Below are 12,871 nucleotides of genomic sequence, written 5' to 3' on the forward strand. Positions count from 1 at the left end.
TCAACAGTCTCAGAGAGAAGACCCCCAACTCTCTGCCTACAGTGGGCTGCACTTGCTGGAGGCTGGAGAACCACAGAGGTCGGGTCTCACTTTTACTTCAGGATCATGAACCTCCAGGGGGCGGTCGTGTTGCCTGGCAATTCACCCCAGCCCACTTGCTCTTCCAGTACCCTTAATTTTTTTTTTTAATTGTGGTAGAAGACACGTAACATAAAATTCTCCATTTTAAAAACCATTTTAAAATGTGCAATTCAGTGTCATTAAGCACGTTCACAATATAATGGTACCATCACTGCTATCCATTTCCAGATCTTTTTCATCATTCCCAACAGACACTCTGTACCCATTAAACGACAACTTCCCACACCCTCTTCCTCCCAGAGCCTGGTTACCTTTATTTGACTTTCTGTCTCTGTGAATTTGCCTATTCTAGTTACTTCATGTAACTGGAATCACACAGTATTTGTGCTTTTGTGTCTGGCTTATTTCACTCAGCATAAGACTTTCAAGATTCATCTGTGTTGCAGCAGGTGTCAGAATTTCACTTCATTTTTTTCCTCCATTGAGGTATTTTATTTGTATGTGTCCCATTCCGAGGGAAAAAAAAGAGTCTCAGGACTTTCCCTCCTATGTGTTTTTTGTCTTGCTTCCTCTTGGTCCACGATGCCAGCTGTGGTCGTTGGTACAACGAATCCAAACTAATGGGACAGGCCTGTGAGAACAACAAGAATTTCCCCAGCTCTGTGATCATCAATGATTTCAAATTCACCAATGTAACCATGCTTCATCATCATAATTAGAAACTGGAAAATGACTTTGGAGTGTAGCCTAACAAGAACTTGGCGTGTGCCTCTCTCCTTGGCATTGTGAATGCTCTTGAGAACATTGGCTGGGACATTATGGTGACAGAAAAAGATGGTGGCTGAATATTCCATTGTGTGGATAGACTGCATTTTGTTTGTCCCTTCATTCTTTGATGGATGCTTGTGTTGTTTCCTAGACTTCTCTCTTTTTAAGAAAAATTTTTTGGGGGGGAGAGGTAGGTCATCATGTCTATTTATTTATTTATTATTAGTTTTTTTTTTAAATGGATTTACTGGGGATTGAACCTAGGACATCGTGCATGCTAAGTATGTGCTCTACCACTGAGCTATACTCACCCCTCTCCTAGACTTTTTAATAACTTATCTTGTCTCCTCAAACTTTTTCACTTCCTCCCCTTCTGCCCATTTTCAGTGGGGACCTTGCTTCCTACTTCACTGAGAAAAGAAAACCCATCAGAAGAAAACTTCCCCAGACTCCTACCACTCATCTACCCACATTTCCTCTTATTACTTGGTGTATCAGTTATCTGCTGCTGTATCACAAACAACCCCAAAACTCTGGGGTCTAAAACAACCTATGTATTACAGTCATGGATTCTGTAGGTCAGGACTTTGAACAAGGCACAACAAAGACAGCTTGTCTCTGTTCCCTGATATCTAGAGCTCCAGCTGGCAAGACTTGCTGACTGGGGGTTACTTGATGTCTAGGAGCTAGAATCAGCTGGAAGAGTCACCACTCATGTCTGGGCAGATGACACTGGCTGTTGCTGGATGACAACTGAGCTGTTGGCCAGAGCATCTTCTCAGAACCTCTCCGTCTGGTCTCTCTTTGTGGGCTAGTTGAGCTTCCTCACAGCATGGCAGATGGGTTCCAAGAATAAATGCCCTAAGAGCACGTGGCAAGTGCCTGGCATTTGATGACGTATCCTTGGAAGCCTCACCTCCACCATACTTCATTGGTCAGGGCAGTCACAAAGTTCTGCCCAGGTTCAAAGGGAGGGAACATAATCTTACATAAGACACACTCCATGAGACTGTAAGGTCACACTGTAAGAGTATGTGGGATGGAGAGATTGCTGTGGCCATCTTTGGAAAACAGACTTTGCCTATGAATGATGAATGTATTGTAGGGCCCAGGGAGCCTTCTCTTGCCAATTCAATGACAATCTTCCAGCTATTTTCTCCTCTCTCCTCGGCTTCTCCTCTAGAACTAAAAATCTAGATCATCCCTGCCAGCACACAAAACTGCTGTTTGATTTCCTCTGGCCTTTCTATAAAAGAAAACCAAAAAAAAAAAAAAAAAAAAAAAAGTGGACTCCCCAGCCCCTATTGCCCACCTGTACTTAATTTTACTGTACAGAATATCTCACCATTTGACACACCCCATATTCTCCTTGTCTGTCAATCTGTCTATTTCATAAGTATTCCAGCTCTACGAGCACTGGGACTTCAGTCTCTTTTGTTCCCTACTATGGCTTCAGCCCATACAATAGTGCCTGGCATGTAACAGGTGCCCAATAAATTTTTTTCTTTTTTCTTCAATAAATATTTTTTGAACAAACATTTTTGGTGAAACTGGTAATGATAATTGCCTCCAAGAAGGAGAACTAGGGAGATAGCAGATACATGTTGTTGAAAAATTAGAGCTGCCCCCACCCAGTGTGAGGGGCGCTTTTCCCCCAGCCTTTGAAAATTGTGAATAGAGATACTTACTTTCTCCCAGAGGCCTTTTGAGTCTTCTGAATTTTGTCCCCTTACCAGATCTTATCTGTTTAAATTAATAAGTGACATTATTTTTTAAAAATTAGCCCAGTACTTGGCACAAATTGAGTCAGCAACTGGGAGCTGTGTGATTATGATGATGGGAAACAAATGGGCCCCCTGGCTGGTTCCACATGCTGCCCAGCGTCCGCTCTGTTCTCCATCCTGGAAGGCTCCTGTCTGGGAGTTGGCATCTCCTCTGAGCCTCCCCTACACTGGCCCAGCCCAGGGTCAGTTCTAGAGGTGTTTGATCTGACCACTTCAGAGCCTTCAGCTCAAGCCTGCAGCCCGTCAGAGGTGACTGGAGCTGGGCCTCTCCCCAGATGGGCCTTTGAGGATCGAATAAAAGAGGCTGGGCATCCTCCCCACATGAGCCTTTGATGAAAGAGGCTGGGCTGGGTGTGGAGCTCATTAGTGTCAGCGCTGGGTCAGGGAGAGGCGTAGGGAGAGGGGATGCAAGGAGGCAGAGAAGGCAAGCCTTCCTGGGGATAACCAGGGCACTTACTGAGCAGCTGTAGTGTACTCAGGCATGTGCTGGGCATGGCTGGGGACAAAATTGTGACTGGCCCTGTCCTCACAGGGCAGTGAGGGAGACAGGCCAGTGACCAGAGAGCTACAACCTAGAGTGAACAGGGTTAGGGTTGGAGGGGGTGGTGCCTGATGCAGTCAAGGTGGGCTTCCTGGAGGAGGAGATGCCAAGCTCCTCAGACATGACATCCCTCATGGAAACCTACCTTTTCAGCAACATCTGATGATACCTTCCTTTACTCCCTCAAATCAGGCCCACACTGGTCTTCTCTGATTCCTGAACTCTCCAAGCTCGGTCTCACCCTCTGAGCCATTGCACTTGCTGTTCCCTCCTCCTGGCTCTCTCTTGCCAGTTCCTCACCAGGCAGGCTCCTTCTCCTCACTCAGCCAGCAGACCACTAATTCTTGGAGCATTTAGCTCTTTTTAAGAATCCCCTTGTTTCTAGTTTCTGTTGACCCCTCTGCTTCCTGCCCTTCCCAGCTAGGATGTGACCTCTCAGCACCTGCCCCCTAATCCCTCGCAGGGCGCCTGCTAAAAAGTTGATTCCTGGTAAATCTTTGTGACACAAAGCAAGCTAAGATCTCCGGGAGAAACCAGAGTCAGGTGAAGAGGAAGAGGGAAGGAGTTCCAGGCAGAGGGAACAACACAGGCAAAGGCATGATACAGAGAGAGCTGGAGTTTCAGAGGCGCTGGGGGAGGCCGTGCCATACGTGACTGGAGGGAGGGGGAGATGGAGGGTAGAGGAAGCGGGAAGGAGAAGAGACAGGAGGAGGGCAGAAGATCAGTGGGAAGGAAGAAGGAGAGGAAGAAAGGGAAGCTTTTATCCAGGGGCCTGTTGGAGAAGGCGGGGTCTTGCTGGGCTCTTTTTATGTGGGGGCGGAATTGGGCAAGATGCCTTTCTGGAAGACCCGCCTGTCTGGCTTGCAAAAGCCAGGCCTGAGGGACAGGCCTCACCTCCCAGAGCCTTCTAAGGGCTTTGTGCAGAACATTCCAGAACCGGACCTTCTGGAACAGGACATGAAATCTTGGCAGCCCCAGCTGGTCCCCGGTCCTGGGTCAGTGCCCCGGCCTCCTCCTGGCCCAGGCTCCCCCTCCTCCACGTCCCAGCTCCCCACAGCAGCCCAAGGCAGTACTTTTAATAGAACACTTGAAAAAAAATTAATAGGTAATTAAAGGCACATGGCACAGATTTCTAAGGGTACACGAGGGGATACTGTGAAAGCCATCTCTTCATCTCCCCCCGGGGCCCTTCCTGTGAGGCACTGGAGCCACCAGTTTCTTGAATTTTCTCCCAGAGCTAGTCTGTCATATGTAAGTACAGATGAGGGACTATTCACATGATTCTGCACCTGATATTTTACTTAAGAGTGTATTCACTGTGGGGGAAGGGTATAGCTCAAGTGATAGAGCGCATGCTCAGCACCCAAGAGGTCCCGGGTTCAATCCCCAGTACCTCCTCCAAGTGGAAGTCAATAAATAAACCTAATTACCTCCCCCTCATAAAAAAAAAAAAAACAAGCAAAAACATGTGCTTTCATGGCAGGGCAGTGGTGCCGAGGGTACAGCTCAGTGGTAGAGTGCCAGCTCAGCATGCATGCACAAGGGCTTGGGTTTAATTCCCAGTACCTCCATCAAGAAAGAAAGAAAAAAAGTAAGCCTAATTACCCCCCCCCCACACACACACAAAAAAGAGCATATTCATTTTGAGGAGGCGGGGAGTAGGAGGTAGAAACTATTGGGTGTACGATTATAAGGATATATTGCACAACACAGAGAATGTAGCCCATATTTTGTAATAACTGTAAATGGAAAGGAACTTCAAAATCGTATAAAAAATTAAAAAGAGCATATTCATTTATTCAACAGGTATTTATTGAGCACCTACTATGTGCCAGGCACGGTTCTAGGCAATGGGGACACAGCAGAGAAGAAAACAGATAAAATTCCTGCCCTCATCGAACTGACATTCTAGTAGGGGAGACAGACAGTAGATACTGTCTAAAGTGACAAGTGCTTTTTTTTTTTTGATGGAGGTGCTGGGGACTGAACCCAGGACCTCATGCATGCTAACTAAGCATGTGCTCTACCACTGAGTTATACCACCCGCCGACCGGTACATTTTAACATTGCATAGTAGGTCAGATGGCACAGTAAGTGCTGTTGATAAAACATACAGCAGGCAAAGAAGCTGAAGTGTTGAGGAGCCAGGAAAGTTTCTATTTTTTTTTACAGGCTGGTCAGAGAAGGTCTTCATAAATGTGACATTCAAGCAAAGGCCTGGAGGAGGAAAGACTGTGGGTCATGTGTTTACGTGGGGTAAGTGTGGAACAGCAAGGAGGGGAATGGCAAGTGCAAAGGTCCTGAGGTAGAAGTGAGCCTGAAGTGTTCCAGACCAGGCTGGAGAGGAGTAAGAGGGACAGTCTGTCTGTGCGGGGTGACATACAATCCTGTTAGAGTCTTGGCCACAAATTGGTTTTGCTGTCTCATCTTGGAGATGTCTCAATGGTGTGCTGGGGCTGGCTTGTAACAGTTTGTAAGGGCTGATTGCTAAACTTCTGGGAATTTTGCAAGCCTGGTTTTTTCTTAATTAATTAATTTTTTAAACTGAAGTATAATCAGTTTGAATGTTATGTCAATTTTGTGTGTACAGCATAATGTTTGTCATACATATACATACATATATTTGCTTTCATATTCTTTTTCTCTTTTGGCAGAGGGGAGTAATTAGGTTTATTAATTTTAATTTCTCTTTTTTAATGGAGGTACTGGGGATTGAACCCAGGACCTTGTACCTGATGCTCTATCACTTGAGCTATACACTCCCCTTCATATTCTTTTTCATTATAGTTTACTATAAGATATTGAATACAGTTCCCTGTGCTATACAGAAGAAACTTGTTGTATATGCAAGCCTATTGTTAAACATAGCCATTACTAAAACTTAAATTATACACACTTACAACTAAATAAATTCCATATACATAACGATGGTAAGTAGTCACAATTTATCACTTCCTAATTATTATTCTACATTTTACTGCTTTCTGGTCTAGACATTATGAAAACCACACAATGGTGAAGAACTGAGGATATCTTCTAATTCTGCATTCAATGATGTAATGTTAGTAGCTTAGAATCAGCCATGGTAGGAGTATTTACACCATAGACATTGGCAAACGCTACAAATCAGGACTGTTTCCTCTCCCAGAGAGCAGGCGGTTAAACATTTAGCAGCACATCACTGAAATGCATACAGAAATGGCTCGTTCTTTTGTATTCCAATGCATGGATGGACCATGATGGATTATGCTGGTCCCTTCTTGATGAGTGCTAGGCTGGCATCGTCTCTTGCCAACACAAATCACTGCTGTGATTTCCCACATGCGCAGCTATAACTGAGGAATCCATCCCTCGAATAACTGCTGTGTCAAAAGTCATGGGACCTTCTAACATTAATGCCTGTTGCCTAATGCCTTTCCATGGAGCCACCAGCAAATGGGGCAGAGGGCAGAGGCTTCTTCTAAGGATGCCAGCTTGATTGTGTCACTCTGCTACTTATACCTTTGATGACTCCTGCTGCTTGCAGGATGAAGCCTTCAGGTTCTCCCAAGGCCTGCACCCCTTGTAGTCAGGCCTTGTCTCTTTCTTCTTGCAAGAGAAAGTTTGCACCATGACCCCTCGTAAATTCCACATCGCAGCCACTTTGATAATCTGCTATCTGTCCCCTGAAATGGGCCATGTTCCTACCCACTCTGATTAGCTCCTGCCTCTCCCTTCTCTGGGTGGCAATGTCTCCAGACTCAAAATGTCCTGGTCCCTTGGGCCAACCGCCCTCAGAAATGGCGCTTACACAGTCACAAAAACACACTGTGTGGTTATCTGCCCTCAGGACTGACTCCTGACAGGACGGGGTCCCCTCACACCCCTAAGGATAGGCCTGTAGCCCCTCATACTCCTCAGTGTGTGGCCTAGCTCGCCTCTGACCAGGGCTCTCTAAAGGGAAAAGCTAATAATCACAGAAATAAAAGCCTCTCCAGCATACTTTTCTCTTATTACACTGTCCAGGCCTATGCTAAGGGCTTATGCCACATGGCTTTGTTTAATTCTCCTGCTGCCTCTGGGGTAGAAACTACTTCCATCCTGTTTCAGACCAAAGGACAGGAGGCTCAGGGATGGAATCCCTTATCCAAGGACCGCTAAGAAGCAAGAGGGCTCACCTCTTGCCCCAACCCACTGCAACTTGGACCATTTTCCTATCCTGCCTCCCTGGAAGCATCAGATGTCTTTCTCTCCAGGTCTCCTGACAACTGGGGGGTCCCAGGGCAGGGCCTGGAGTGGTGGCAGGGGCAGCTGCCCTGGAAAACAGCTCGTATGGCCTTGGAGAAATCTGGAGGGGAAGTGGGGAAGGCAGCAGCAGACACCCCTGTTCTGGGCCTTTGCTTGCAAAGGGCTCGGAAACCTGAGTTACACCACTGTACCACAGGCCACAGGGGCCTGACAGCCTGCATCTGGGGGAGGCGGGGCAGAGCAGCCCAGACAAGCCAGCTTTTAAATAAATAATTAGAAAGATAGGAAGAGATGGTCTGGGCCAATTTCCAGTCTCCCTGACTGCAGCTGCCCAGCCAGGCCAGAGTGCATGAAACTCCCCTGACTCTTGGCCTTGATGGACCCAACGTTTCTGTCTCCTCCAAGAGACTCAACCCACATTCCTGGTGTCCCTACTATGCGCCTGGCCCCATGCCGGGCAAGGCTGGGGACTCAGCGCTGGTTGAGATGGTCCCCACTGCCCAGCCCAATGGAGGGGACCGATACCTCCCCAGACAGTGACCACTCAGAGTGAGCAGGGATGGTCTGAGGGGAGGCCAGGGCGCTGGAAGAACCTGGAGGGATACCTGAGCCAGCCTCAGGGTCTTGAAGACTCAGGGGATCTGAAGATCTTAAGTGAAGAGAAAGGCATATGAGAAAAAGAGGTGGGGAAATAGGATGGGAAAGTTGAGGAGAGGGCAGATCATGTAGGAATATTTTTTTCAAACTATTTCGAATTTGAGACACTTGATACAAACAAGAGAATGTATATTTTGCTTGCAATGCAGTATGTGGCTGTACAGGTGTGCACACACACAGGTACGTTATAATTTCATGAAAAAATAATTACTTTACAATATGCTTTAGTTAATTTTTTTTCACATATATTTTTATTGAAGTATAGTCAGTTTACAATGTTGTGTCAGTTTCTGGTGTACAACACAATGCTTCAGTCATACAGGAACATACATATATTCATTTTCATGTTCTTTTTCACCATCAGTTAGTACAAGATATTGAATATAGTTCCCTGTGCTATACAGTATAAACCTGTTTATCTGTTTTATGTATATTAGTATCTGCATGCTCTAGCTAATATTTTAAAAAATTAACTACTCAGGATTCATTCCTTTATTTCATGCCCAACGAATAGGTTGATGCCCGAGGTTGAGGTTTGAAAATATAGAAAATATAGGGGTGGGATAAATTAGGAGTTTGGAATTAATAGATATACAGTACTATATATAAAATAGATAAACAAGGTCCTACTGTATAGCACAGGGAACTATATTCAGTTTCTTGTAATACCATATAATGGAAAAGAATCTGAGAAAAAAATATGTATATATATGTATAACTGAATCACTTTGCTGTACACCTGAAACTAAGATTGCAAATCAACTGCACTTCAACAAAAAATAAAATTTTAAAAATTAAAAAAAAAAAGAAAATACAGATTACATAGATGTACAGGCCGTGCTAAGAGCCCTCAGATTCCAATCAAAGGAGCAGAATTCTGGAATCAGCAGGTGTGATGTCTTTAGTGCTGTTCACTGATTGGCTCATTCTCCTCTCCTTCTGGGCAGGTGGGGGATTTTCCTTCCTGCCTTTCAAAGTTAGCCCCGGAGCCCAGGAATCTGCATTTTAACGCACCATGGACCCTATGAGACTTGGTAAGTTTAAGAAACAATAAGATAAGACAGGGCAGAACCCACCTTGGCCACCCTACACAGACCCGAGCTGGGACCCAGCAAAGGGCTGGGTACTTAGGTAAGATGTGTTAAATGAATGATTTTAACTTCAGCCTTTTTATTTCTTTTTGGGGGGGTTAATTAGGTTTATTTATGTATTATTTATTTTAATGGAGGTACTGGGGATTGAACCTCATGCATGCAGAGCAGGTACTCTACGACTGAGCTACACCTGCAGCTTTTTATTTCTGCCTGCCTGATCTAGCTCACCACTCCAGTTTCATTTCTCAGCACATTTCCCCTTGAAATTTCCACTCTGACCAAACAGAACTATTCATGGCTTCATAGATGTCTCACCTCCAAGTCTTCACCCTTGCTGTGTCCTGTGCCTGCACCCTTTTCCTCCTCCCTTCACTGGCCGGCTCTGAGATCCTTTAAAATTCAGCTCAGAGGGTGGCTACATGTGTTTATGCATTTGTCAAAACCCATAGAATGTACAACATCAAGAGTGAACCCTAATATAAACTATGGACTTTGGTTGATAATAATGTGCCCATGCTGGTTCATCGATTGTACCAAATATGCCACACTGATGAGGGATGTTGAGCGTAGGGGAGCATATATGTGTGGGTGGGGAGGGCTATGTGTACACTCTCTGTATTTCCTGCTCAATTCTATTGTGAATCTGAAACTGCTCTAAAAGAATAAAGTCTATTAAAAATAAATAAATAAAATACAATAAAATTCAGCTTAGAGGTCTCCTCCTCCAGGAAGCCTTCCCTGACCCCACTTCCCAAGCTGGGCTTCCCCCCGGGCCCCTCCATTCCAGCCCTACTCACTGTGGGTCATTACTGTCTGTCTCTCCCACTGGACTGTGAGCCCCAGAGGACAGGAGCTTGGCCTGTCTCAGCCACTGCTGGGTCCCCAGTACCACTCAGCACAGGGCTGGGCACACAATAGGTAAACAGAAATGGTTTAAAAAAAAAAAAAAGAAATGGTTTGCTGAATGAATACAGGAAAGCAAATCTAAGGAAGGCGGAGAGGCCTGATCACAGGTATGATGGAGAAAGTTGAAGCCTTGGAGTTTACTCAGTCCCTCCTGGTGTGACACCTCCTCTCAGGGAGAGCACTGTTCAGAACAATACCCATTTCACAGGAGGCAAACTGAGGCCAAGAAGGGCTTTCCTGCTTGGTGGGGTCCAGATTCCCACTGCTCAGCCCAGCCTCCTCCTGGACCCTCTCACCTCCTTCCTGCAGCCTTTTTTTTTTTTTTTCCGCCTGATGATGAAATCTGAATCTGGGTAGGAGGTCTGGCTGAATAGGAGGAAAGCTAGCTGAGACCAGTTGGTATATTTTCCTCTCCAAGCCTGAGGAGGGCAAGGGGTGGGTCACTCCTGGCCAATACTGAACCAAACCCTCAAACCTTGCCCTCTTGGCCAGGACCCAGACCGCACTTCCCAAAGGTTCTGGGATGCTTGGGTCCCCTGAGTCCTGGAGCCTCCTCCCTCCCTCTTGGCCCCATCTAGCACCCTTATGCTTAGAGTAGGTGAGCAGTGACTAGGCTAAGCCCGGCCACTCCCCTGTTACCTAACTGCCTGGGGGCCCCCTGCCTAGACCCGGGGGCCCTGGTTACCAGGAGGGCTGCCAGGAGCTTGCTGGCTGCCGCAGCACCTGAAACCCAGCTGCTGGGCCCCAACCGGAACTAAACATTCCTGGCAGAGGAAGCACCAGCCTGTGAGTCTGTGTTTGAGGCTCACACAAGAGGCCTTTTTAACTTTGACCCTTAGATAGAATCAACACAGCTTAAAATACTATGAGATGGTGGTTTGCCAGATACCATCCAAAACACTTTCTACACATGAACTTGGCTCATCCCTCCATGACCTCAGAGGCAGGTACTACTCTTAACCCTATTTTACTATCGAGCAAACTGAGGCTGGAGGATTGAGTGACTTGCCTGAAGTCATTCAGCTGCTAAGCAGTGAGATGAGAAAACAGTTTTACAGTGTCACAGCTTTCCTTCCTGAAATCTCCCGGCTCTGAGCAGTTTGTGTGAATTCTTGCAGAGACAGTCAATGCATTTGACACAGAGGCTGTTTATATTTGTTTTTTTTCCCCCGTAGATGATATGATGCCCTGTCCTATATACCCCCACCTTGCCTTTACCTCCTTAGCAATATTTCTTGACCGCTTGATTTGTTACGAAAATCTGCCCTCCATCCAGTTCCCCACCTGTCTCATTATATTCAATGCCGCTCAGTGTTCCATTCAGTGGATGTGGTTTGTTGAATGATTGAAGGAATGAATTACTGAATAGACAGAAGCCTGGCTAAAGAGTTTGAACTTTATCCCGAGGGAAGCCACTGGGGTGACTAGATTAGATCCCTGCTTTTGAACATTCCAGGCTCTTTTAAATTCTGAGGCTGTGCACATACTATTCCCTTTACCCTGAACACTCTTTTCCTGGGCTTGATCTAATTCTTTCCTGTCCTGGCTGGGATTCCTCCTCCTCCAGGAAGCCCTCCATGACCCCCAGTCCAGGTCAAGCATTCCTTCTGGACTCCCCCATCCCAGCTCTGCTCTCTCTATGTTGTCATTGTCTGGGGATGGGTCTGTCTCCCTTCTGGATTGTGCTTCCCTGCAGATTAGGGCCAGGACTGTCTTGGTCATTGCTGGGTCCCTAGCACCATGGGGCCCAACTTTGTGCTCGGAATAAATGATGGTCCTTTGAAGAAAGTCTCTCTACCTGGGGAGGAACCTATTGCAGGGGTAGCCGGGGTGTCAGGTAAGGGTTGAGGGTGCCATCTGGGGTTGGAGACATCTGAGTTCAAATACCCCTCCGAAGGCAAGGAGTTTGGGCCACAACAAACCTCATTATACCGTCTGCTTCCAAATCAGTAAAACAGGAGAGGTCTCAAAGGCTATTAGAGATTAGATAACATCAAATAGGCCCAAAGCCTTTCCTGCTGTTTCAGGGCTTTGTACCGCTCTTCTTTTTCACTAGAATGTTCTTTGCATATTGTCCCAGTGGACTCCTTCTCATTACAAATGTCGCCTCCTCAGAGTGGTCCATCCCCACTGCTCCATCTCTCTCTGCCATGAGCTGGTCTCACTAACTCCCTTATTCCCACCTGACAGCCCCCAAATTCATTTTCTTGTCCCTCCTCCGTCCTGGCAAGGAGTTTTGTCTGTTTTTTTTTTTTTTTTTTTAAATTTTTGTTTTTCACTGTGGAATCTCCAGCACCTTAAACAGTACTTGGCCCTTTGTAAGGGCTTCAGGGATATTTGTGGAATGAAGAGCATGCTTGGGAATTGTTGCCTTGTGTTTTGTATTGAGGGTCACTGTGTACACCATCAAATTTATGCTCCAACGGTCTCTAGGGAAAATAAGGAAATGGATGCTTAGCTGGTAAGTGGTGGAGTCAGGATTTTAACCAATATCTGTGTGGCTTGAGTGTCCATGCTCTCAGTGTCTAGGACCAAATGTAGGAGTTTAACATGAGTTTGTGGCATGAATAGGACTTCAGACTAGAAGGGTGGGAGGGTGCAATGCTTTCTGAAGTAGGTGGTGTGAAGGCTGGGAGGATTTGAGAAAGGAGAGTTTCCAAGAGACCCAGGAAGGAGGTCCGCAAGGACACTCATGCCTGGGTAGTGGGTCTTTCAGATCCTGGGTAAATAATGTCCAGCTTGGCCTGGTCCCAATGCCTCAGGTCCTGCAAAATATCATCACAAGCTCTCAAAGCTCCTTTCCAAGCAGGTCT

General features: G+C 46.2%; 1 pseudogene; it reads right to left on the reverse strand.

The window, feature by feature from the left end:
* Nucleotides 1-607: 607 nt before the first annotated feature.
* LOC116665949 lies at nucleotides 608-935 on the reverse strand (annotated as a pseudogene).
* Between the last annotated feature and the right edge of the window lie 11,936 nt (nucleotides 936-12,871).

This window comes from Camelus ferus, chromosome 9, assembly GCF_009834535.1.
Source record: "Camelus ferus isolate YT-003-E chromosome 9, BCGSAC_Cfer_1.0, whole genome shotgun sequence".
Lineage (NCBI taxonomy): Eukaryota > Metazoa > Chordata > Mammalia > Artiodactyla > Camelidae > Camelus > Camelus ferus.